Here is a 27,434-nt window from a genome sequence, read left to right on the forward strand (position 1 = left end):
TTTTGAATGAATTCGTAATTTAGTTTATAGGTATATTTAGCCATTTTTTGTGGGAATGCATGTCTGAGCTAGCCTGGTACACCAGACTCAACGCTGTTCCAGCTATTGAGTCTGGCCACCATTCCCACGGAAACAATTTCCAGGGCGGAGCAAGCCACAGCAAACAGACAGCGGAGTGGACCAATCAGCGACGGGCAGACGTGACGTTAGTAAAATGGCGACCGCAGGACGATGGACTTGCGCGCGGAAGTAAACATACAAAGAGAGCGGAGTTTATTCGACATGGCTAGCGCGAGACAGACTGTTGTCAATGACTCGTGTCGATGTGTTTTTGGTCATTTAAAACTGATTTTACCGTGGATTGGAACATATTCTCGGCTCTGCCGCTCACCATCTGTGCTGCTGAAGAGACTACTTTCGACGCGCAAGAGTGACGTTGCTCGTGAAGAACACGTCACGCAAATAAACGAATCTGATTTGTCGATTGATTTTGTACCTGCTCGAAAAGGCCGTTAATGGGATGGTTTCCAGACTATACTATCAGTGTTTGAAAAATACAGGGAGAATAGTCTGGCAGAGCCAGGCTATGTCTGAGCCATTTGTTAAGAGCATTGTAAAAAAGCATGAGCATTTTATAGCATTTAAGCTAGCAGACTTTTGCTATGTAAGTTAGCCAATTGTCCTTTTGTTTGTTGTACATGGATCCTACACCGTGTAAGGCCCAGCTCAGGTAAAAAAAAATTTATGTTCCTTATCCGATTTCTCGAATATTCGAACTAAATAGTTTATCAATTAATCGACTACTAAAATAATTGATTGCTGCAGCCCTATTTCGAATGAACGAATGTTCCCAGTCTAAATGGATTGGGCGTCGAGCACCCTCAATGGCAGCCTTAGTTACCTGAGACTATTATGGTTGAAGATTTTGGTAGCAACTTGTTGGTCCCTTTATTTATTTATTTATTTTCTTCTTCTTCTTTTTTTTTAAACGATATCTCGATTCTTGGCAGGAGCGTATCGATAACCTTTAGGCATACAAAGTATCACGATATATCACCATTTCGATATTTTGTCACACCCCTATTAAAATAGAATGAATTTATCAGTAATATTGTCACATAAAACCTTGTGCAATCAAAGAACAATCAATATCTTCAGCTACATCATAATTACTAAAATTTAACAGTGACTTTTGTTATAATTGTATGTCGCACTTTTGGCAATTTCTATCATGTCTTTTGATAGCTGCATTTGATGGCACTTCAGCTCGCAATTCAGCTTGACTCGAAGGTAGTTCGTTAGTGTCTCCAATTATAAATTAAAAAGGTCAATTGATAAAATTAACTTACCGATGCAATCTTTGAGTCAGGGAACATTTCTTTTGCTGATTCTGAGAAGTGATCAGGAATAGTTGCAGGCAAATTGTTTTTGGCAACAAATTGGCAGAATAAAATCTTCGCTTTCGTCACAGCATAGCATTCCATTCTGCAGACTGCATCTTGATGACCAATGTTGTTAATCTTACTTTAAAAATGTAATTATTTACAGTTAAAAATTACTTCTCCCAAAAAGTAATTGAGTTAGTAACTCAGTTTACCTTTTTTGTAAGAGTATTAAGTTACTTGGCAAAGTAACTGGTGTTACCTTTCATGTTTTTTTTCATTTAAAAACAAACAAAACAAAAAAAACAAAGTAACCTTTGCTACGTTTGGAAGTCATTTATTGTTGTGAATCAACCGTTAAAGTTGTTAAAATTGCTCCCGTTTTTGCACTAGTTCCCTTTTGTCTACTTTCGACATGTGAAAGTTTTAAAACTGTTTCACATTTAAAGATAGATTCAAGTCAAGATTTTGCCAATTTAGGAGTATTTGAGATAAAAAGTTACTTAGGTTCGCTAGGAAGGTTCACTACAACAGAGCCTTTCTACTGCTTCAAGATGGAGGCTGTTTGCCAACGCCGGCAAGTGTATCATTTCGCATCTAGTTAATATACATGTGATATTTAGCGTAGCGTCATGTGGGCGTAGTTTGTAGGCTGTCGGCTACAGTCAGGTATTGTTGGAGCCGCCTAGCCTAGCATCGCGTTTGCAACGTCGTCACAAATCCCTCTTTCCCGCTCTACTCTCTCCGTTTCTGACTTTTCTCGCGTCATTCAACCAACGTAGTACGCATAGTAAGGCACATTGTCTCGTTGCCGAAACGGTGACAAAATCTGAACGGAGAAAAAAATGTAAGCACGAAAAACGTACAGATTTTGAATGTACGTCGTACACATTTAAAAATCAGCGCTCCCTAGTACTAATTATGCCGAAACCGTACAACTTGACAGGTATGTTGTCTGTACATGTGTTTTCCGAAATTTCCGGGTTCGCGGTGAGTCAGCAACCAGCACACTTTTGCTCAATAGACGATGTTTATTGATTAGAAAATGCAGAATAAATGAGATTTATTGATTACAATCCCACAAGGGCTGCAACAAGTATCAAACAAATGGTAACGATGACGTTAGATCTAGTCTGTCAATCCCAGAATCCCCACGTTACCGTTACAGCACAACAAAATGTTCTTTAACAATGAAAATCGCTCACCGTTAACAAAGAAGCGGGGAGCCAAACGCTCCGGCAAAGCGGCGAAGGAACAAAGCCAAGAGACCCGTACGTAACCCTCTGGCAGACTTCCGGGGAGTTGGGGGAATTTCCCGACTCTTATAGGCACGTCTGATGCGGGGACACGGGTGGCCACTCCCTGCCACCACGAAAACGCACCACCCGAACTCGTGAGACTCCCCTCACCCCCACCCCTACAAGGGTATGAGATTCCCCCCCAGTTGAGGCTCCCAGCGGTTAAAGTAGAATGTTTATTTAAGTTATCTTGTAAGATTCCCTCCTAACTATGGAACTCAAGCGCGTACTATGGTGCAAAACAAGTTATCTCGTGAGATTCCCTCCTAACTATGGGACTCAAGCGCGTACTATGGTGCAAAACAAGTTATCTCGTGAGATTCCCTCCTAACTATGGGACCCAAGGTGAAAAACAATAGAAGTTGTAACAATCTAAGTCACAGAAGCAATCATACATCACAAAGGCATAATGTGCTAATGTTAAGGCATCACCAGGGCTGGCCCAGGCCATTTGGGGGCCCTAAGCAAAATAATGCAAAGGGGACCATATTTTTGGCCCACCATTTCTTCACAGTGTACTGTGAAACTCATACATGCAATCCAAGCCATACGGCCATATTTTGTATATTAATCAGATTTTGTTGCACTGCATACTTTAAACTTCTCACCCCAAATGATTGTCAGTTCTTACAGTATAGCGCCAAACCTTTTTCTAAAAGAGGAAAGAAAGAAGTTAAGGAAGAACTTTTATTTTTTTAGGCTTGTAATCAAGTATCAAAACTCACAAAATTCAAATAAAGCAAACTGTAGTAAACAAAATAGAATATAAAACAATTGCCAGATTGGGGGCCCCCTAGTTGTCAGGAGCCCTAAGCAGCTGCATAGTCTGCGTATAGGCTGGGCCGGCCCTGGGCATCACATAATATTTTCCCCCATCAACATGTATGTTCGCGATATCTTGCTAAATAAGATGGCCAAGACCATGAGTGTCCCAGTGAAAAGGATATTTTTAATAAAGTGAAAAGAAACAGAATGTAGTTTTTCCGATTTGTAATAGTGGAGAAAACTGTAAATAATAGCCAATTTCTCCCAAAAGTAGGTAATAGCCTTTATTGCAGCCAACAATATGCCAGTTTCTCAGATTGTCCTGCCAACTTGTCATTGATTGGCTTTGGAGAAACAATTATGACCCCAGGAAGTGAACTGGTCTTAGTCTAAATCTCAGGCGGAGATAGGAAGAAGTCAGATTGCACAGGTACTGTAAACTATAAAGTGTGTGCCTATTTTCTTAGCTACTTATTACTTGTTTCAAGTCTATCAGCGTTTATGTGCATGGTGTGACTAACACAAAATGCAGGGCTCCAGACTAACATTTTTTACTAACTTAAAATTTTAGGAGACACTGTAAATTGACATGTAAAGTTTTCCTCTTAATTTTCACTGTTTAACCGATGCTTTCATAATAAATGCATAAACCTAAACTTATGAATTGATATTTTATTCTTTTTGTCAGTTTTGACATCAACCAGTATACTACTGAGAAATTAGGTTATCATGGGAATTTTGTTCTATTTCGGTCACCTGGGACTACAACCAATCAGCAACAGATTTATTGATCGACAAATTACCTGCGAGGACACTGGCCTACCCGGAAATTGACACTGACACGCCACACTTTGTCAACATTTAGGAGCGTATAACTTTAGAGGTGTGCGACCAGCACATACTTTATAGCCCCTTTCACATACAGAATATATAGAATATTATAATAATATAGAATTTTCTCAGTAGTTAAACACACTTCACCTGTCCTGCATATGCAAAATGAAATGTTTTTCTTTTTTATTATTTGTACCTTAATGTTTGCATGTTCACGTTTACACAACTTAAAAAGCAGAAAACACTTTTTTGAGCCATTTGTATTGCAGTAGTAGTATACACTGTCTTTCATTTATACCTGCTTGCAGTTTTCGATTGGATAAAAATGTGAAATGCTACAATTTATTCTGTTGATATAGAATGAGGACCTGAGTATTTTATTTACTGTTTTGAACTGTTAAGTTCAAGAGGATTTTTGTACTATTTTTGTAACTAATGTGTGAAACATTAAAAGCAGCTAAAAGGGGTTGGGGGGTTGGGTTGTAATTATAGTAATAAAGTAATATAGTAATAATAGGCCTATAACAAATCTGCCATTCCTGGGGAAAATTATCGAGAGAGTTGTGTTCGAACAGATCCAGGTTTTTATGATGCAAAACAATCTTTTTAACTCATTTCAGTCTGGATTTCGGCCACAACACAGCACCGAGACTGTGCTTATCAAAGTTTTAAATGATATTCGTCGGAATACCGATGCAGGCAAATCATCTGTTCTGCTATTATTGGATCTCAGTGCCGCATTCGACACGGTTGATCACAACATACTACTCAGCAGATTGGAACAGTGGGTCGGGCTTACTGACACTGTTCTTCAGTGGTTCACATCTTATTTACATGATAGGGATTTCTTTGTGTCAATCGGAAACCATCAGTCAGAACAAACCAAATTCACGTGTGGAGTCCCTCAAGGATCAATTCTTGGACCACTCTTATTTAACGTCTATATGCTTCCCCTAGCTCAGATTATGGAACAGTATGACATCTCCTATCACACCTATCCGGATGACACACAACTCTACATTTCTGTGTCCCCACATGATTATAGTCCCTTAGTCTCCCTGAGTAAATGCATTCATCAAATCAATGAATGGATGTGCCATAATTTTCTCCAGTTAAATGTGGAGAAGACAGAAGTGATCATTTTTGGGCCAAAAAAGGAAAGGTCAAAGATAAGCAGGAACCTTAGAACAATGTCACTTACAGCTACAAATCAAGTCAGAAACCTTGGCGTAATTATTGACTCAGACCTAAAATTTGATAGCCATCTAAAGTCCGTCACTAAATCTGCTAATTACCACCTAAAAAATATAGCCAGAATTAAGGGGCTTCTGACTCAACAAGAGATGAAAAAACTTATGCATGCATTCATTTTCAGCAGATTGGACTATTGCAACGGTATATTTACAGGTCTTGATAAAAAATCAGTCAGGAAGCTGCAGCTAGTACAGAATGCTGCAGCCAGAGTCCTCACAAATACAAGGAAACTGGACCACATTTTGAAATCGTTACACTGGCTTCCAGTGAGTCAAAGGATAGACTATAAAATACTACTGCTCGTCTACAAAACACTTAATGGCCTTGGACCAAAATATATGCTTGATTTATTAGAATCGTATGAAACATCTAGACCCCTAAGGTCATCTGGAACCGGTCTCCTGTATGTTCCAAGAACAAGAACCAAGCAGGGCGAGGCAGCATTTAGTTATTATGCTCCTCACCTCTGGAACAAGTTACCTGAAGGTCTGAAGTATGCTCAAACTGTTAGCTCCTTTAAATCAGGGCTAAAAACCCTTTTGTTTAGCACTGCATATCCATAACTGACCACATATTTCATTCCATTTGCTTTTTATTCTTATCTCCATTGCTGATTTCAATTATTAGCGGTCGTAGTAGTATTTGTTTTATTTTTTTATTGATTTTTTTATTCTATTCGTGATTAAATGCGATTTTTATTTGTAATTTTATTTCCTATTTTGATTGTCTTTGGGTTTTTTTTACGTTCTATTGATTTTAATGTGATTTTTATGATCTTCATGTGATTTAAAGCACTTTGAATTGCCTTGTGTTGAATTGTGCTAAATAAATAAATTTGCCTTGCCTTGCCTTGCGCATCAATAATCGAATCGTTGCCTCTGAATCGTAATCGCAATCGAATTGTGAGGTGCCCCAAGATTCCCACCTGTCGTGTTTGGCTTTCTGCTAAATGTAGAGCATATTATTGGTCAAACTTCTCAATGCTGAACTAAATCTTCTCTTGTTTATTGCACCCTAATGTAATACTATTTTTTCCTTCACCATAATTTGGGGGCTATTTGAAAACAAACAAAAAAAAAAAAACAGTAGGCTTCTCCTCAAGCATATCCCCCTTGCTGGTAAATGTTCTTGATTCAAAACATTCACACTGGGAGGCATCAGCCGGTCAACAGGATATGAAACTGACCTTTCATCCACTTTTCCTCCTATCCCAGCCCTAAATCTGTCTCTGGCATGCATGTTTGTGCAGTGTTTACCCGGCCTGGCTGTGTTTGGCGTTGTGGCTTGGGGATTTCGACCAATGCTCGAGTCTCGTCCCAGTTCCATTCCTGCCTCGTAACAGCGCGGATCGGCGACTAGGTTGTTTGCCTTTCGGGTTATGGCTGAGTCACCGCCGCATATTTGGCAAAAGGTGTCCTCTTCATAGAAGGACTCAACTCCCCTCCCTCCCAGCTGATGTTAGTGGAAGGGAAGATGACCATCTGCTGCCCCAGTTGCCCAGTGACTGGACAACAGCCTCCTTTTATGGCACAGTTCCACTGACCATTGTCTGCCTGAGACTGTTTGTGTCTGAGGTGTTTTTTGTTATATTTTTCAAAGTGCATGAGGAATTGTGCACTTGCCTTTCTTCCTCTTCACATTGAAGTAATCTTCTCTTTGTGTATTTTTGTCTGTGAAGTACACATTTGCGCATGTTCCTCCAGGAGAACCGAGTATTGTCTGAAGCCTTCCTGTGGGAGTCTCTCAGACAACGCACCCCTTGGCTTGGAGCGTTTCATAAGAGATCAGTGTGTTCGTGAAGGTAAAGACCATAGACCTGCTGTGGTGCAAAAAACACATTGGGTTTGATCCCCAGACACGAAAATAGAGCAGGGAGGCCACTTTTCTGAAGGCAAACTCAGCATTAGGAGCTGAAAATGTCACAATGGGCAGGTTTTGCATGTTTAAAATTATTAAAACAACTTTTTAAACATTCTACACATTCTAATTCCAGTACAATGGTACCTCCACATACAAAGTTAATTCGTTCCAGGACACAATTACACAGAGCAAAACAAATAAATTATGAAGAAAAATCGGAATAATAAAATGATAATAGTAATAATTAAAGATGTCACGTCATTTTCAAAGTATCGGAATCGGCAAAAAAATATCGGACATGCCTTTTTTTAAGATATATATATATATATATATATATATATATATATATATATATATATATATATATATATATATATATATATATATATATATATATATATATATATATATATGTATATATAGTTTAAATTGTTTTCTAATTGTATTTAACGTTACAGACAAAATGTCTTACACTCATCCAGAGTAGTTTTGGCTTAAAGTAGGGCTATTAAATTTATTGCGTTAATGGTGGTAATTACGTTAAATAATTAACGCATGCCCTGCACGACCCACTCATGCATTGTCGTGTTCAATCTATAAAGGCACTGTTTTACCTAAATATAGAGCTAAAAGGCAGCGTATAATGAGTAGAGAGAATTTTGACCGCCGTTGGAGCCTTTTTTTATTTGGTCAAAGCCTTACAATCCCTCTCTCAGCTATCAGAAAATATCGTGGGAGGCAATGTGGGGAAGAAAGGTTGCAGTTGATCATTTTCTTAACACCCTATGTTCTTTCCCAACGCAGAGAAGATGTATCAATTGGTGCCCCTACGCACAGTCATGGTTGCACTTCCCATCATGCATTTGGGCAGAACAGTTAAATGGCTGCAGTATCATTTACTGAAAGCTCAACAAATACTCTAGATGGCAATATTTAGTCATAATATACAAAGTCACATTTATCCTTTAAGAATTACAAGTCTTTCTATCCATGGCTCCCTCTCACAGAAAGAATGTTAATAATGTAAATGTCTTCTTGAGGATTTATTGTCATAATAAACAAATACAGTACTTATGTACTGTATGTTGAATGTATATATTCGTCCGAGTTTTATTCGTTTTTTTAATGCATTGCCAAAATGTATATGAGCGGGAAAAATTATCGGGAATGATTGGAATTGAATCGGAAGCAAAAAAAAAAGCAATCGGATCGGGAAATAACGGGATTGGAGGATACTCAAACTAAAACGATCGGGATCGGATCGGGAGCAAAAAAACATGATCAGACAACCGGGAGCAAAAAAACATGATCGGAACAACCCTACTAATAATAATAATGATACCTGTAAAAATGAAACTAATCGGCTTCTAATGTAGCGGATGTTTTTTTGCGTGGTGTACCTGAACCGCGTGGCTGACTTGACCGAGTGAGAGAGGGCTTTTTACTTTCAACTTTTCATGTTCAGCTGCGGCGCACATGTTGTGTTGCACAAGTTCTGGAATAAATGATTAAAAACCTGAGGAAGCTGGCGATTTTTTTTGTGATGTTACCATAATAATAATTGTCACCTTAACTTATAAAGACTGGCGAACGATGGTTGGAGGAGGACCGTCGAGATCGTAGGCATTCTACGGTCGTATTGTCGAGCCAGTTCACGGACACGCACACGACGCACATATTTGGGCAAGTTCAATTTTACGTCAGATGTAGAAAAGATCATGTGTCGAAGCGATCGTATGTCGAGGTACCACTGTATTTACCTTTTGGGCTACTGTAGTTTTTGACATACAGTGTATCACAAAAGTGAGTACACCCCTCGCTAGGCCTGAACGATATTGGGAAAAACTATTGCTGCGATTTTTTTGGGGTTTGCGATATATTGCGATATTATATTGCGATATTAAAAAACATTTATATATTTTTTTTTCAAGATATTTTCACAAGATGACAAATAGCTGTTTGGAAAGACTTTAGATCACCACAGTGTACAGTCATCCCTTGTTTTTTGCGGTTAATGGGGACCAGAACCCGCCGCGATAAGTGAAAAACCGCGAAGTAGCCCACCCCCCCCCTTTAAAATTTTTTTTTTGTGTGTGTGTGTTTTGTGCCCAATGTATTTATTCAGATTTAGCATTGGAAAGAGATACATACAGGTTGACCCAAAAAAAAGTTTACACTCAGTTGACTGCTTGTTTAAAAGCCATTGAAACATATCTAAATAGGTTGTCATGCTTAAGTGATTCATTAAGGTCACTCAATGCAGCTGGTAATCTCTCGTCTCTACAATTCCTGTGCTTCTGCTGAAAATGAAGAAAACTTTAGCTGTACCTGAATTGCTGCGTGCCGGTCTGACACCTACTGAGATTACAGCAAATCTGAGAATATCCAGATGTGCAGTCTACAAAGTTAAAAAGAAGCTGAAAGATATTGGAACAGCCTCACGAAAACCTGGGTCTGGAAGTGCCGATCTGTGCCGACCAAAAAGTTGATCGACAAGGTGATATGTGGCCACCCCAGAGTCCAGATCTCAATCCCCTGGATTATAGCATATGGGCAACTGTGGAGGACAGTGCCTGTAAGAAGCCACAAACTGCTGTGGCAGCCTTGGAGAGGTCCATTGTTAGATCTTGGGAAAAGATGACAGCATCCTACATAAAGAAGCGTACCGCAGGCGCCTGGAGGCTGCTGTGACACTTAAGGGAGGACACATTGAAAAATAGAGTGTACTGTACATGTTCTTTACAATAATGTATAATTTGTGATTCAATTCTAATTCTAAGATGAATAAACATGGCATTTAAGTTGTATTATGGCAGTGTAAACTTTTTTTTGGGTCACCGTGTATAAGACATGTTTTTTTCTCACACCCCAACCCCCCCCCCCCCCAAAGTGATTTAAAAAATGTATAAAAATAAATGGTTTTTAAGCACTTCAAATTTCATAATTATGATAAGTTTTAAACATAACTGTCCAACCAAATCATTTTTGAACAAGAATAAAGTACTGTAGCAGATAAATGCTTGGCTTTATTAAATGCTTCTGTTTATCTACTTTAGCTGTGATCGTTGAAGTGACATGTAGAAATTTCAAACTCCTCATGATCACTTCTGGCATTTAAATGTCTCCAACGTCCCCACAGTACACACATTCATTCCAGCGCGGCTTCCTTCCAACTGTTTAACAAGTTCAACGATGATTGACAGATGCCCGTGTGAAGTCTGCTTCTTTGGCCGGATCAAAGCCATTGTTGTGCCGCAGTGACTGAGAGGATCAAAAGGCTGGGAGAGGGAGGGTAGGAGGCTGTGCGCAGATCAGAAAGTGAGGCGTATGTGGATCAAAAAAAAGAAAAACTATCGCACGTGCTTGCGATGGGACTATTGCGCACACGCACATCGCGATGGCGATGTTTAAACGATATATCGTTCAGGCTTACCCCTCGCATTTCTGCAGATCTTTTCATGGGACAACACTGACAAAATCACACTTTGACACAATGAAAAGTAGTCTGTGTGCAGCTCACATAAAAGAGTTAATTTATTACCCCCCCCCCCCCCCCCAAAAAAAATAACTCAAAAGATAGCCATTAATATCTAAACCCCTGGCAACAAAAGTGAGTACACCGCATGGGAACTACGTACTACTAAATGTCCAAATTGAGTACTGCTTGTCATTTTCCCTCCAAAATATTGTGTGATTCGTTACAGGAGTGCTGTCAGTATTGCTGCAGAGATTAAAGAGGTGGGGGGTCAGCCTGTTAGTGCTCAGACCATACGCCACATTCTACATCAAATTGGTGTGCATGGCTGTCACCCCAGGAGGAAGCCTTTTCTGAAGATGGTACACTAGAAAGCCCACAAACAGTTTGCTGAAGACATGTCAACAAAGCACATGGATTACTGGAACTATGTCCTAAGGTCTGATGAGACGGGCGGGCTTTCTTGTGTACCGTCTTCAGAAGAGGCTTCCTCCTGGGGTGACAACCATGCACACCAATTTGATGAGTGCGGCGTATGGTCTGATCACTAATCAATCTCTGCAGCAATGCTGACAGCACTCCTGTAACGAGTCACATGACATTTTGGAGGGAAAATGACAAGCAGTACTCAATTTGGACATTTAGGGATGTACTTAGTTTCTAAGGGGTGTACTCACTTTTGTTGCCAGGGATTTAGATAGTAATGGCTATATTTGGAGTTATTTTAAGGGGACAATAATTTAACTCTATTATATAAGCTGCACACAGACTACTTTTTATAGTGTCAAAGTGTCATTTTGTCAGTATTGTCCCATGAAAAGATATACCGTATTGGCCCGAATATAAGACAGTGTTTTTTGCATTGAAATAAGACTGAAAAAGTGGGGGTCGTCTTATATTCGCAGTCTAGACGTTATACCTATTCACTAGATGGCACCAGATATCATTGAAGCGATGTTCTGTCATGACAGATCTCAGCTACTCTCAAGTTTAACCAGTTTCCTTACCGTAATTTCCCGAATATAAGGCACACCCGTTAATAATGCACGCCCCAAATTTACTTGTAAAATCTAGGGAAAATGATTGTACCCATTTATAACGTTCACCCTAATTTTAGCACCAATAAATAGAAGAATACAAGAAAACAGAGCTCGTGTGCAGATACAGAAATGTCATTTTACTGACTGATGAAACAGCACAAGCATAGCACATTGGTAGTTCAAAACATTACCATAAGCTGACAATATTTACGGTAATAATATGATTTGACAACTTCTCCAACTTACCAGAATCTAGGAGAAAACAAAACAGGTGTGACTTTTCTTTTAAAGGCTGCTGTATAACTTGCTCATTTCATCATGATGAATAAATGTTTCTTGCATGGATTGATACGGTAAAATGAAAGTGAGAACGTAAGTTGGAAATCCGAGAGAGCTCATCGATGTCGACACGAAAGTAACAATAGGAACTATTGTTATTTGGGTTTGAGTTTCCCGAGGGACAGATATAGTTGACGGACACAGGAAGTCTGTGCTGTTACGTTTGTTATGGTCCGAGTTGCGGAGCTGCAATTAACGTTGATTCAAATGAGTTCAAGAAACTAAATTCTGTTCTTTATGAAGAGTGAAAAAAGTAGAATTTAACACAGACAAAATCATTTGGCCGATCAGAGTGAAGTATTACCGAAACAAAATGGTGACGTCACGTACCGTAATGGTCGGCAACGGATCGCCGCATACGTTTCTTCAACACAACGTGGCTGTGTCAAGAAAAAAAAAATCGGTTTATATGTATATATAATATATATATATTTCTGTCTCCGTCCATGTACCCGTTTATAATGCGCACCATGATTTTACAAGTTGATTTTTTTTGGGATGTGCGTTATATTCGGGAAATTACGGTATTTTATTGCAATGTTTCCTTATTCAGATTTGTATTAAGACTACAGTTACAGTTCAGAAACCAGAAGCCACTCATTTACGAATGTGATTGCACTTTAGTTTACATATTTAAATGTTCAGATATTAAGATTTGAATGAGGCAAAATAACATGGCTTTTCTCTCAAATATATTGTAATAATCATTTGCTTCAGATGTACTGTCAATATTTTCTGTATAAAAATTAATTTGGTGTTGAAAAATTATTTTTTCAAACTTGAGTCTTGAAAATAGAGGGGGTCGTCTTATAATCAGGGCCGTCTTATATTCGGGCCAATACGGTACTTAAATATCTGCAGAAATGCGAGGGGTGTACTCACTTTTGTGATACACTGTAGATGCCTATGGGTGGGCGACAAAAAGCTGATGCTTTTACAATACTAGCCACAAGTTTATTAGACCATCTGTTTTGGGTACAACAAAAAACATTTAAACTCAATTGGATTTTCAGGTTTAAAAGGATATTAAGAAATTATCATGTACTTCACTGTTTCTTTAAATCAAAAAGTTTCCAGAAAGATGTAATATAACACAAAGTACTAACACCGGTCTAATAGTGGACTTAAGTATTGCTACTTTTAAGTCGTTAAAGAAATTTGGAAGAAAAAAATAATTAAGGTTGAAATTTTAAATTCGTAAAAATGTTAGTTTTGTAACCCAAATTTTTTGTGTGTGATAAAATGTCTTACATGATGGTGATTGAACCAAAGTTTGCAATTGGTGTGAACGTGTAAATAGATATTGTGACGTGCCCTGCAATTTGTTGAAAGTAAAAACAAGCTGTTGACAACAAATGAACTAAGAAAACAGATTAATCTACTTAACAAAAACCCTGAAAATGATGCATGTCATACTTCAGTGCAGTTTTAGTAACCAAGTAAAAAACACACTACTATTTCACAATCACATGCATTTGTTTATATAATGAAGAAAGGCTTCATTGTTGTTCCCTGGCACGATGAACCCTCACATGTTTTACCATCTCAGATCAAGAACTTGGTTTGCGTGTTGTTGACAAGCACAGGACATGTGTGTAGTTTAAGGAGTCACATGCATCAATTGAGACAAACCACTCTTCTCCTCCCCTTTCCCGTCACATTTAATGACTCACATAGACACTCATTTATGGTCATTATTTTATCTAAATCTAATAATTGATTGATTGCATAATGTGAAGTCGTCATGCGAGCAAAAAACAGGACTTTTGCAAGTTATTCGCTGCCATTGACGCCGATAGATCCCAGTTAAAGTGATCAACAAGTATAAAGACTTGTAGGCCCTAATAAGCTACAATTGTTCTCTTGTAGTAAAAGAAACACATAAAATATTGCCAGAGTTTTCAAAATCTATAATATTTAGTACATGTTTTGACCTACGGAGGGCGCCATGTTTTACGTGCGCAATGCACGCTGTGGTGGATCACGCAGTTGGTGGCTACTGGGAGAATAGCTGTGCACGATAGTAGCGAAGCTAGTATGATGACTGGCATGATTTTGCCACATTCTGCTACTGCTCAGATTGTTTTGTTACCGACGTCAGACCTGCATCCAATTCCAGCTCATTAGCAGTTTATTTAAACCGATCCTAGGCGGGTTGCCGAGATATTGATTTGGTACCATTTGACAATTTGTATACTCGATCCCTTCGTTGCTACTTACATCCCTGCCTTGTTTTTTTTTTGTTCATCTGCGGCCCTTCTGCAGTCTTTCCTGTTCATTTTGCTTTTGCTGCTCATTTTGTGAAATATCGACAGAGCTCTCCTGCTCATTAATGTTCCGCTCAGTCTCAAATTGAAATGGCTGAACGAATGAGATGTTTGTGTCTATAAAGAGTTATACTCTGAAAGCATGGCAGCGCCAAACGTGTACGTCACCGCCCACGGTGTATTGCGACGTCAACAACAACAATGGCGACCTACTAGTTGAACTTGCTTCTGTCAAATAAAGTGTTACCATATTTTTTGGTGTAAATATCCCATAATACAGCGAGGACAAATGCTGCTTATAGTCCAGTGGAGGTTATCTATGAACAAATGCCGTTTTCATGTCAAAGTTGGTGGGTGGCGGCTTATAGACCCCAATGACCAACGTCACACAGTCACGTGATCGCTGTATTGTGCTGCCATATTGTCCATCATTGTGTGTCCGTATTGTCAATGGTAGTAGTTTCTAAAGGTGGATTCACTTGCAAATTATGGAATCCCCGGTGCTTTCAGACACTGTAAACCAGGGGTAAAAGTGGCTAGAATTTCTTGCAGGAACTCCCAGACGTGAAGGTCGCCACGGATCCAAACATTTTATTTATTTATTTTTTTTTTTGGGGGGTGGGGTGGGGCAAACCTCCTAAAACGACTGAAATGCATAGAAAACTGTTTTGGCACAGTTATTTCTATAACACATACAAAAACTGATTTTCATTCAAAATTGTATTTTTTCAATTGCAAAATAAAAGTTAACAAAAACAGCAATAACTCCAACCTCCAGCTCCTAATTTTTATTTGCCCTCATTTCCTCACATACTAAATGCCAAATCTAATTTTAACTACTTAAGAACACATGATGTATATTAAAAGTTAATGTCAACATTTACTTTTGCTTTCTTTTTTTAAATGATAAAGATATAAGTAACATACATTCAGAAAAATACAAATGACTTCTATCATGCATGAAATGGAATATATTTTGAAGATCACGCAAACATTTAATTTTTTTTTAAATCATAAGGAAATGAATAAGTAGCCTAACATAAATGAACAAATATAAGTCCAAAGTGCATTTTGACAGCTAAGATGTTCTGAACCTCCCCATCAGAGCAACGAAAACTAAATATGATAAATAAGCCTCCTCAACTCTTTCCTTGCTCTCAAAGATTTGATCCATTTTCTGTTGCATTGCCCTTTTTTTGTCGCATCAATTCAAAAAACTTTTTGTTGTTGCTGTTCCAGAAAACATGCACTAGCTAGCTATCTCTGCTGATCACATGTCAGTATGTCAGCCAATTGAACGGATAAATGAGTCCAGGCGTTCGGCTTTGCTGCGTGCATTCGCACATTGACCTGACTCATCATCGTCAGACTCGGATAACTGCAGCAGCTAGGGAAACCTCCATGCCGTCCATGGAATAAAATAAATTATAAATATCAGTGGACGCGGATTACGCGACACAAGCACTTTATTATGCTTGTTGTTAACACTTGTGTATGTAAATCTGATGTTGGTAGATTGTTTTGTTCTTTGAGATGAAATGCATGTGTGGCAGCGGGGCATTTATTTATTTTTTCTAACATAACGGTTTTGACAGTTGCCGTCATATTTTTGGAATCAAAGCACCGTGTACCGGAACTGCGTTCCTGCCCTGAATCTTATACCGGAACTGCGTTCCTGACCGTTCTGGCCCACTTTCACCCCTGCTGTAAACTCATTGGATGAGTTGCATAAAAGCCGTTACTTGGAAAGGCTTCGGTCGATCCAGTCGCCAGATCCATGTTTGATGCCCAAACCGATATTTCCTCCCGTCCAGTCCCGTCCCGAGACCACAAAATTTTCAATCATACTCCAGTTTATGTCACGATGAGGAGTTGGGTACCCAAAATCGGCACCGGCCCAAATATAAACTGACATTTGGTCAGCTGAGCGTGACCGTTGTCACGATTGTAAAATGAAACTTGATCGACAACGGGCCGGTGTGTGCCGAAAAATAGCCGCCCCGCGTGAAATGTCCCCCCTGACGGGAGCGCTTTTTTATAACGCTTTATTGACGTGAAAACATCAAATGTTTTCATGGACGCATTACAGTAATGTATTTACGACTGTAAGATCAGTTTTAAATAATTAAATTACACAAAATATCAGTACTGTATTTTAGTAACAAATCGTGGACTGGGCCACATAACCATCTTTGAACAGAAATATATTAGTCTACAGGTTTTCACGACCATATCCCAATGACAATCACACAGGTATGACATTTATTAGTTCAAGCAGAGTAAAATAAGACATATTCACGGTACAAGAAAGTCGTTTCCTTGTGGACATTTCACGCAGGGCGGCTATTTTTCGGCACAACACCTGTTGTTGCGCTCACCTTCTTGCTGCGGGTAATATGTATAGACGACGAGCTGACGGACAATAGACCCTACTCACATGACGTCACAACCACGCCTCCGCGCCATATTGTCCATCAACTCGTCGTGTTGACGCATTACCGCTACGTAAATTCCCCCTATTATGGCGTGTTTTTCTGCTCGTTAACATTAATAATCAAAATGGTGAAGGCGTGTGTGGCGGTTGGTTGCAATAACAGAGAAGATAGACGGAGAGACTTGAAGTTCTACCGTATTCCGAGAGACCCGGAGAGGAGAGCGAGATGGACTGCTGCAATTCGATGAGAAAACTAGGCTCCGAACGATTACCACGGATTATGTAGTAGTCATTTTATATCTGGTAAGATGCATTTAATATATATTTAGAGGGTTTTGGGCTGACAACCACAATTAAGATCATTGCGAGGCTAATCGCCGACAACATACAGTTTCAAATTCAAGATGCTTATTTCTTCCACCATCATTACATTTTGAATAATATTTAGCTGGTACCAAGTGAAAGAAGCTGGCCTCGTCTACGGATCATCAGTTAAACAGGTGTGTCCAAACCTTTTGCAAAGGGGGCCAGATTTGGTGTGGTAAAAATGCGGGGTGCTACCTTGGCTGATTTCCATAGAACAATATATTTAAACAAATTTTAGCAAGCCCTTCTGTGTGTCACATTTGCTTTATTATTTTTTTAAATTCATAATTACAACAGTTTCGTCTTTGTGGCGTTCTCTTTCGACACTCGGGCTCTTGGGAAATACTGCTGCTGTGAAATTAAATTAGCTTCAAGTTGCTATAATTTCTCGTCTGTATCTTCCCTGTAATGTTTTCGTACATGTCAGCGTGTCGTGTTCGGTAATCTCATTATCGCGTCACATCGAACTTTTTGAAAACAGCGACTGTCTCTTTGCAAATGAGGCAGACACAGTTGTTGCGTATTTTATTGAAAAAATAGTCCAATATCCACCTATCCTTGAAGCGTCGGCCATCGCAGTCAACTTTTTTTTTGATTGTCACCATTTTAGAAAATTGGAAGTAAAGGGTCACACGGGGTAATGTTGCTTAGAGTGCTGATGCCTTTTAGTGGGTAAATAATGAGCAGTATTTAGTGTGTAAGCTACTTCATATGCTGGTAGCAGAACTGCTTACCAATTTACCGTATTGGCCCGAATATAAGACGGCCCTGATTATAAGACGACCCCCCCTTTTTCAAGACTCAAGTTTGAAAAAAGACTTTTTCAACACCAAATTAATTTTTATTCAGAAAATAATTACAGTACATCTGAAACAAATGATTACAACAATATATTTGAGAGAAAAAGCATGTTGTTTTGCCTCATTCAAATCTTAATATCTGAACATTTAAATATGTAAACTAAAGTGCAATCACATTTGTAAATGAATGGCTTCTGGTTTTTGAAAGTAGTAAAAAAAGTAAAGGGTCACACGGGGTAATGTTGCTTAGAGTGCTGCTCTTAAAGGTTTTTCAAAGTTTTGTGAGAATAGGCTGATTTTGTGTGGATAAGATAGTTGTAGATATCAGGGTAGCAGATGTCAGGCAGAGACGGCGAAGACAGCGGGTCGAAAAATATCGATTTAGGCATCAAAAATGGATCTGGCCAATGGATAGACTGAAGCTTTTCCACATAACGCCTTTTTTGCAAGGCATCCAATGAGTTTACAGCGTCTGAAAGCACCGGGGCTTCCATGAATTGCACTATAAATTGCACGACAAATTGAAACCATTGAGAATACAGATAAACAATGACGGACAATATGGCGGCCGGATACAGCGACACGTCATTCTGTGACGTTGATGAGTAGGGTCTATATAGTCCGAAAATTACAGTAAGTCCTTATTTGATAAAAAATAAATATCAAGGCCTAACTACAACACTATAGAGCAGTGAGGGCTGAATAACCTTTGGCACAACTCATAGTGTTTGTGCTTTGTTAGTTCCACAACTGCTGCAAACATGTGAATTTTGTTATGGGTACAGGGATGCACTGTTTTGTTTACCTGGTTTGTGGGAAACTAAAGGGAATCTGATTTAGTAAAGCAGCATTATCCCCTCTCCCACTTTAACAAGTGGGCCCCACCAAGCACTAATCCCATAATGAGCTGACTCTGCACCTGAACCGCTCCAATACTTCGCTGTGGGTTTGTTTCTCTTCACCAATGTGCTTTGTATTTCTTGTGTACACTGTGTATGTGTGTCTGTGTGCGTCCTCTCAGGTGAGTGGGCCCAAAAAGGTAATCTAGTGTACAGAGTCATTGATTTTCCTGCTGCGCAGGAAGTGGCTGGTTATTGATTCTCTGGGACAATGATGTCACTCGAGGCGACGCTGGCTGTTTACTTATCCATGATAAGGCGGCAGGCGCTTTCCCCGCTCTCGCACTGCTCAAATATTCCTCGCTCACCATCCTCCCACCTTTTATCACTCTTCTCTCATTACTCTTTCCACCCGCTGTCTTTTCATTCGCCATCCGTGCCCTCTTTAACCCCAGCGCCCGCTGGCTGTGACATAATCAGCGGCCAAGGGGATGCCGATTTATACAGTATTTGCCACTGTTGAAGCTTGCCTAGTTCATTCACAGACATGCAAATTATTTATAACAAATACACTAAGTCACTGTAGAGCGCACTTGACTCTAATCCGCAGGTGTCCACGTTTACATACAGTGATATGAAAAAGTATCTAAACCTTTGGGAATTTCTCACATTTCTGCATAAAATCACCGACAAATGTGATCTGATCTTTGTCAAAATCACACAGATGAAAAAACTGTCTGCTTTAAAACCAAACATTTATAGGTTTTCAAATTTTTATGAGTATAGTATGCAAACAATGACAAAAAAAGGAAAAATAAGTAAGTGAACCTTTTAATAAATTGTGGCCCCCTTTTGGCAGCAATAACTTCAACCAGACGCTTCCTGTAGCTGCAGACCAGTCTGGCACATGGATCAGGACTAATCTTGGCCCATTCTTCTCTACAAAACTGATGTAGTTCAGTCAGATTCCTGGGATGTCTGGCAGGAACACTGTCTTTTAGGTCATGCCACAGCATCTCAATGGGGTTCAAGTCTATACTTTGACTTGGCCACTACAGAACGTGTATTTTGTTCTTCTGAAACCATTCTGATGTTGATTTACTTCTGTGTTTTGGATCATTGTCTTGTTGCAGCATCCATCCTCTTTTTAGCTTCAACTGTCTGACAGACTGCCTCAGGTTTTCCTGCAAAACATCCTGATGAACTTTTGAATTCATTCTTTCATTAATGATTGTAAGTTGTCCAGGCCCCGAGGCAGCAAAACAGCCCCAAATCATGATGCTCCCTCCACCATACTTCACGGTGGGGATGAGATGTTGATGTTGATGAGCTGTTCCATTTTTCTTCCACACATGACATTGTGTGTTACTCTCAAACAATTCGACTTTGGTTTCATCAGTCCACAAAATATTTTACCACAATTTCTGTGGAGTGTCCAAGTGCCTTTTTGCGAACATTAAATGATTAACCATGTTTTTTTTTTCATTATAATGTTGTAGCATCCATCCTCTTTTTAGCGTCAACTGTCCGACAGACAGCCTCAGATTTTCCTGCAAAACATTCTGATAAACGTTTAAATTCATTCTTCCATTAATGATTGCAAGTTGTTCAGGCCCTGAGGTAGCAAAACAGCCCCAAATCACGATGCTCCCTCCACTATGCTTCACGGTGGGGATGAGATGTTGATGCTGGTGAGTTGTTCCATTTTTCCGTCACACATGACGTTGTGTTTTACTCCCAAACAATTCATCGTTGGTTTCATCAGTTCACAAAATATTTTGCCATAACTTCTGTGGAGTGTCCAAGTGTCTTTTTGCAACTTTAAACCGTAACAATGTTTATTTTAGACAGCAGTGGCTTCCTCCGTGGAGTCCTCCCATGAACACCATTCTTGGCCATAGTTTTACAAATAGTTGATGTGTGCACAGAGATATTGGACTGTGCCTGTGATTTCTGTAAGTCTTTAGCAGACACTCTCAGGTTCTTTTTTACCTCTCTGAGTATTCTGTGCTGAACTCTTGGCGTCATCTTTGGTGGATGGCCACTCCTTAGGAGAGAAGCAACAGTGCCAAACTCTCTCCATTTGTAGAGAACTTTTCTGACTGTTGATTGATGAACATCCAGACTTTTAGAGATGGTTATGTATCCTTTCCCACCTTTATACAAATCAACAATCCTTGATCGCAGGTCTTCTGACGGCTCTTTTAACCGAGCCATGATGCACATCAGACAATGCTTCTCATCAAGACAATGCTTACCAGGTGTGTTTTTTATAGTGGCCAGGGCAGCTTTAAACCACTCATCAGTGAGTCGGCACACACCTGACTTAAATTGTTTGGTAAAAATTTGTTTCAATTGCTCTTTGAATCTCCTGTGGCAGAGGGTTCACTGACTTATGTTTTTCCCCTTCTGTCATTGTTTGCATGTTATCCTCATTAAATATGAACACCTATAAATGTTTGAGTCGTTTTAGTTAAAGCAGACACTGCTTTTACATCTGTGTGATTTTGACAAAGATCACATTTGATGGTGATTTTATGCAGAAATGTGAGAAATTCCAAAATGATGTACATACAAACTCATTTTTTCTGTCTTAATGCAAAACCTTGCATTCATACTTTGGAGGTTCCACCGTATTTTCTTCCTCATTTCAAACTAAATTTTAGTTACTTTCGGAGGATACTGACTCAGTGACAATTTAGCTGAGATTGCTTAAATCTAGTATCAAATCCGCTCATCATTTTATCCAGCTGTGACATCAATGCCAGTGGACTTCCTAATTTTTGTTAATGCAATGTCTTTAAATATATGAGTCATACGAGGATGTGGCAAACATGTCTCAAATGTAAAAAGTAATGACTGAAAGTGTACTTTAACGCTGAAGGAAAAACTCAATAGGGATTGTTAGGCTCACTTTCCTCAAAATGTATTAACTTCTCTCCTAAAAAAACATTCTAAAAATCTAAAAAATGAAGAGACTTTAGTCTGAAGGCAAAAAATGACCTCACCGCTCAGCTTGTTTACTCTGCATCAGACGGTGTGGTTGTGTTCCGTAACATAGGCGTGACAGATTTCAGTGCGATATCCGCTAACATTTATTAAAACATTCTGTTCTTTCATTTATGCGTGTTTGTTCTGTACATACTTAAGAGCGAGGGCTTTCGCTTCCTCCATATAAATGTCTACAATACAACTTGGCGTCTGCATACAAAAAATGTCCACAGTGAGCAATAGCATAACAAAAAAGATCCTCAGCTGCTTTTCTTGGTCCCGTTGGTTAGTAAAGATTAACCACAGTGCAAATATATCTGACACTACCTGTGGCATTAAGAGAGAAGTCTCTCTCACACACATACACACACAACACATGACACACAACACACACTCCGCAGCCAGGGTTATGAGGTGCACTGAGAGTTTTTAAAGGTCAAGACACAGTTTATAAATAAACCAGTGAAATGGATCCTTTTGGGAATTAACAATTCTTTCGTTAAATACGTATGTGTATCTCCATCACATTTTCACCTTCGTGGATGAGATGTAACTGGGTGACAGTGTATTTAATAAAGAATTGTCTATTTTACACGTGAGCCATGTGAGTGTAACATATTTCGAACCCCAAGGATATTGTGTCTCAGCATTTTCTACATTCGCCAACGCTCATGTGATCTCATGTCATGCGCTCGTGTTTTCGTTTTTGAGGAAGTCGCCAGACACTGTCCGCCGATTGCGGCACTGTGTCTGCACCTCGTGTATGTTTCTACCTATGGTTGTTTGCAGACATCCAGTCTTTTGGTGGCTTTTTGCTCGACTGCTATGTCACCAGAGAGGAAGAAAGGTGGAGAAAGAATGCTTTGTCATTCAGCTGTCAAATGTGCATGGTTGTGCTAAAGTGGTACCTAAAAGCTAGCATGTTAGCAGTTAGTGCACGATGGTCACATTTGATTTTCAAAACCTCAAAACACAGTTATGGTCATTTTCAGACTTTAAGGCGTACCTGACTACAGGTAGTCCCCGGGTTTTGACTTACCCGACTTATGTGATTTGGACTTTACCACACCGGAGTGTCATCCGCCGTTTTTGTCTCCAGTCTTTTTAAAAAAAATTTTTTTAGTCGCGTAAACAGTACCTTATTGTACCTCGCAGTATCTTATTTTTATACTTTACTTTTATGAATATGAAGTGTTCTGTCCTCACTAAACGTGAAGTTGTTCAGCTTGACAGACAGTAAACAAGGCAATTGTGGTTTTTGAAGCTTTATACTGTATTGGCCCAAATATAAGACTGTGTTTTTTGCATTGAAATAAGACTGAAAAAGTGGGGGTCCTCTTATACTCACGGTCTAGACGTTATACCCATTCATGACGCTAGATGGCGCCAGATATCATTGAAGCGATGTTCTGTCATGAGAGATTTCAGCTACTCTTAAGTTTAACCAGTTTGCATAATTTTATTGCTGTGTTTTTTCCTTATTCAGATTTGTTTCAAGACTACAGTCACAGTTACACTTCACTTTGATGGTTAATGCAGTTATTGCAAATTTGTTGTTTTATCACAGTAGATTGGTTTATTACATTTCAAAAACCAGAAGCTATTCATTTACGAATGTGATTGCACTTTTGTTTGCATATTTAAATGTTCAGATATTAAGATTTGAATGAGGCAAAATACCGTGCTTTTTCTCTCAAATATATTGTTGTAATTAAAGATCGATCGGGTCCGATCACGTCATTTTCAAAATATCGGAATCGGCAAAAAAATATTGCACATGCCTTTTTTTAATATATATATATTTTTTATTTCAATCGTTTTCGAATTGTATTTAACGTTACAGACAAAATGTCTTACACTCATCCAGAGTAGTTTTGGCTTAAAGTAGGGCTATCAAATTTATTGAGTTAACGGTGGTAATTTTTTTTTTTTTTTAATTAATCACGTTAAGTAATTAACGCATGCGCTGCACGACCCACTCACGCATTGTCGCGCTCATTCTATAAAGACGCCGTTACCTATAGATAGCGCCAAAAGGCAGCGTATAATGAGTAGAGAGAATTTTGACAGCCTCGGCCCTTTGGAGCCATTTTTTATGTGGCTAAAGCCTTATAATACCTCTCTCAGCAATTAAATATAACGTGGTAATGTGGGGAAGAAAGGCAGTAGTTGTTCATTTTCTTAACACTGTTCTTTCCCAACGCAGAGAAGATATATCAATTGGTAGCCCTACGCACAGTCATGGTTGCACTTCCCATCATGCATTTGGGCAGAAGTTAAATGGCTGCAGTATCATTTACTGAAAGCTCAACAAATACATTAGATGGCAATATTTAGTCACAATATACAAAGTCACATTTATCCTTTAAGAATTACAAGTCTTTCTATCTGTGGATCCCTCTCACAGATAGAATGTTAATAATGTAAATGCCATCTTGAGGATTTATTGTCATAATAAACAGTTACAGTACTTATGTACTGCATGTTGAATGTATATATTTCGTCCGAGTTTTATTCATTTTTTTCTCAATGCGTTGCCAAAATGTATATGATCGGGAAAAATTATCGGGAATGATTGGAAATGAATCGGGAGCAAAATAAAAAAGCAATCGGATCGGGAAATATGGGGATCGGCAGATACTCCAACTAAAACGATCGGGATCGGATCGGGAGCAAAAAAACATGATCGGAACAACCCTAGTTATAATCATTTGTTTCAGATGTACTGTAATTATTATCTGTATGAAAATGAATTTGGTGTTCAAAAAATCTTTTTTCAAACTTGAGTCTTGAAAAAGAGGGGGTCGTCTTATAATCAGGGCCGTCTTATATTCGGGCCAGTACGGTACTTCCTTCACTTTTGACAATTTGTAAAGCTATAACACACATATTGTACACCCATGGACTTAATTATTATATTAATATAAACATAATTATATTGACGGGACAGATTCCCCACACACTGTGCCATGCCTTCAAGTAGGGGGCCGTCCCAAACTCTGCTTCAGTTATTCGCAGTTGGTCGCAGTTATTCCCAAACACATGCAGCGATCCAACGCCGGATTTAGGTTGTAAAAGTATGAAAGCTGTACTGCATACAAGCAGGGAGGATTGTCTCAGGAGTGATTTGTTAAAGGATTCAAGGTAATTATTATATTTTTCGAACCGTGCATGCATTTTGAAACGTTTTGAAAAAAATCAATGGGAGAAATTAACCGCTACGGCATTGGGGTCCTACTTCAGAATATTTACGTAAAATAAATGCTAACTGCCCGGATTTTTGCTTTTAACCAATGATCGAGACTGTTTTACGTTTATATCTATAAAGAATTCAGGGGGTTTATTCACAAGAATTTTCAACGTAAAAAGCTCTTTGTCTGTGTTTCCACTCGGTCAGCTTTGACAAAGATGGGCCCCCTATTAATCGGCCCCGCGCCCTGTCAATATATTATAAAGTCTATGGTACACCTACGTTCAAAACGAAACACATTTTAACAATAAAACACTTGACACAAAACAATTGGTGTTCACTTGTCCAGCTAGTCTGATCAATATGTAAATTTATTAGATTAAATTAGCCTAATTTGCCCTCCCCAAAAATCAGCTAGCTCAAGTGCTACGAATGCCAACGTATTTACAATTCTCATAGCAAATCACTCACAGATAACGCCACAAACTGTAGCTCTAATCTTAATTACAAATGCATCCATAAACATAAACATAAACATTAGCTGAAACAATTTAAAGCCATATGTGGGCCAAACGAGACCAGACTAGTCTGCTCGTCAGTAATACAAGGCGACAGTCCAGCCAGACCCAACGCTACCACCAGAGGGCAGTGTATCCTCTTTCAATAAACAAAATACAATACTTTTTGGACTTTTTGGATCGTTATTTTAAGATTTAGGGTACTTAAAGCATTAATCCCGATTCACACAGAAATTTGTGTTTCGTCGCTAGCGTAGGAACGGAAGTTGTTCGTAACCCAGGGACTACCTGTATAAGCCACACCCACCAAATTTTACAAGAAATCTGTATTTTTCATATAGAGACATCACCAGACTATAAGTTGCAGGCTTCCACGGTATGAATATTTGCAGCTTGCAGGATCCAACCCAGGGGGAAAAAAGTAGTGGTAGTCAGAAAATTGCATTATGTCGTGTGTTAATCAAACTTCTGTTGATTATGATTTAAAACAAAAGCGTCAGTCGTGGTTCAGTGCCTTTGGTCAATATCTGAGTTGTCCGAAATTATAGGGTAGCTGATAATATATGTTGATAAAAGCATTTTAAAATGAGATCAAATATTATCAACATCAATTATTCATTATTGGTTTTGGGCCAATATGCACGTTGCCTTTGTACAGGGGCTGGTCACCGCTTAATACAGCAGTTATGCTCATTGATATAGTGGTGCAATAAAAGTACTTTTTCCCAACACTTCAGTTGAATGTGTTCTCTTATTTTTCAGAGAATGTTTATTTGGGGGAAACCTTGAAGTTGTTACTTTTATCATTATTAAAGAATCCAGTGGGGCACCACAATACAATTAGCCATAATATGTTAAGCCCGACCGCATATCGGTATCGGTTAGATATCAGTATTGGATTTGCACAAGATCGGGATATCGGCTATCTGTTAAAAAGTCACTATCTGACAACTCCAGTGTTGGGAGTAACGCCGTTATAAATAACGCCGTTACGTAACGGCGTTATTTTTTCAGTAACGGGGTAATCTAACTAATTACTTTTTCCACCGTTACAACACCGTTACTGACGGTCAAAAGCGGTGCGTTACTTACTCTGAATAAATTGAAGAAACTACCAGCCGTGTCGAGTCGACTCTCTGCTCTGTTGATTTGTCATCCAAGACTTGAGGTGCGTTCAGGTTCGAGAATAGCGCACGTACTTCTGACTCCAAGCTGTTTGTCCCTGCTCGTTCAATTAGACAACGCTTTCCAAAGTTTGGTAACGTTTCTGTGTTTGCTACACCTGATGCTAGCCTCGTTCCCATCTCCCACTGTCAGCCAGCAATAATTCTGCTTCCATCTTGAGGACGGCAGACGCTTTGAAGGTGACGTGAATTGTCGGGAAACGAGCCTACCTGAATACATCCCCTCGAGAGATGCGATGGAAGTGATTGTGATTGGCTGAGGGTTAGAGTCATGTGTCGTGGTAAGCCATTTCACGAGCAAACCGGAACAGCGCGTGCGGCAAACACACACACGCAAAACAGATGCACAGGGTCGGGATGGCAGAGCATTCAGAAGAAAAATTGGCCCTTAAGAGGTGGAGATATAGACACTATTTCAAGTTTGTCGAAATTAAAGGAAAGAACCTGCATGTAATGTGTAATTTATGTCCCGGGGCAAAGCTTTTGTCGACATCTGCGGTAAGCAATTCAAATCTGCTGAAGCACCTAACAAGTTAACTACCTGTCTGTTCTTCTCTATTCCACTGACTCGAATACTGCTCAGAAAATTTCAAATTCT

General features: G+C 39.2%; 1 protein-coding gene and 1 long non-coding RNA gene across 3 annotated transcripts in view; one reads left to right on the forward strand and one right to left on the reverse strand.

Moving 5' to 3' along the window:
• The window catches only part of LOC130907778 (uncharacterized), a 54,352-nt gene extending 47,286 nt beyond the window's left edge, over positions 1 to 7,066 (reverse strand). Inside the window, exon 1 of the long non-coding RNA XR_009061521.1 lies at positions 6,790 to 7,066. This is a non-coding gene — a long non-coding RNA (uncharacterized LOC130907778). The remainder of the gene's footprint in view (positions 1 to 6,789) is intronic.
• The window catches only part of sesn1 (sestrin 1), a 156,846-nt gene that overhangs the window by 93,890 nt on the left and 35,522 nt on the right, over positions 1 to 27,434 (forward strand). The gene's annotated exons all lie outside the window — the stretch shown is intronic.

The sequence above is a fragment of the Corythoichthys intestinalis genome, chromosome 19 (assembly GCF_030265065.1).
Source record: "Corythoichthys intestinalis isolate RoL2023-P3 chromosome 19, ASM3026506v1, whole genome shotgun sequence".
Classification (NCBI taxonomy): domain Eukaryota; kingdom Metazoa; phylum Chordata; class Actinopteri; order Syngnathiformes; family Syngnathidae; genus Corythoichthys; species Corythoichthys intestinalis.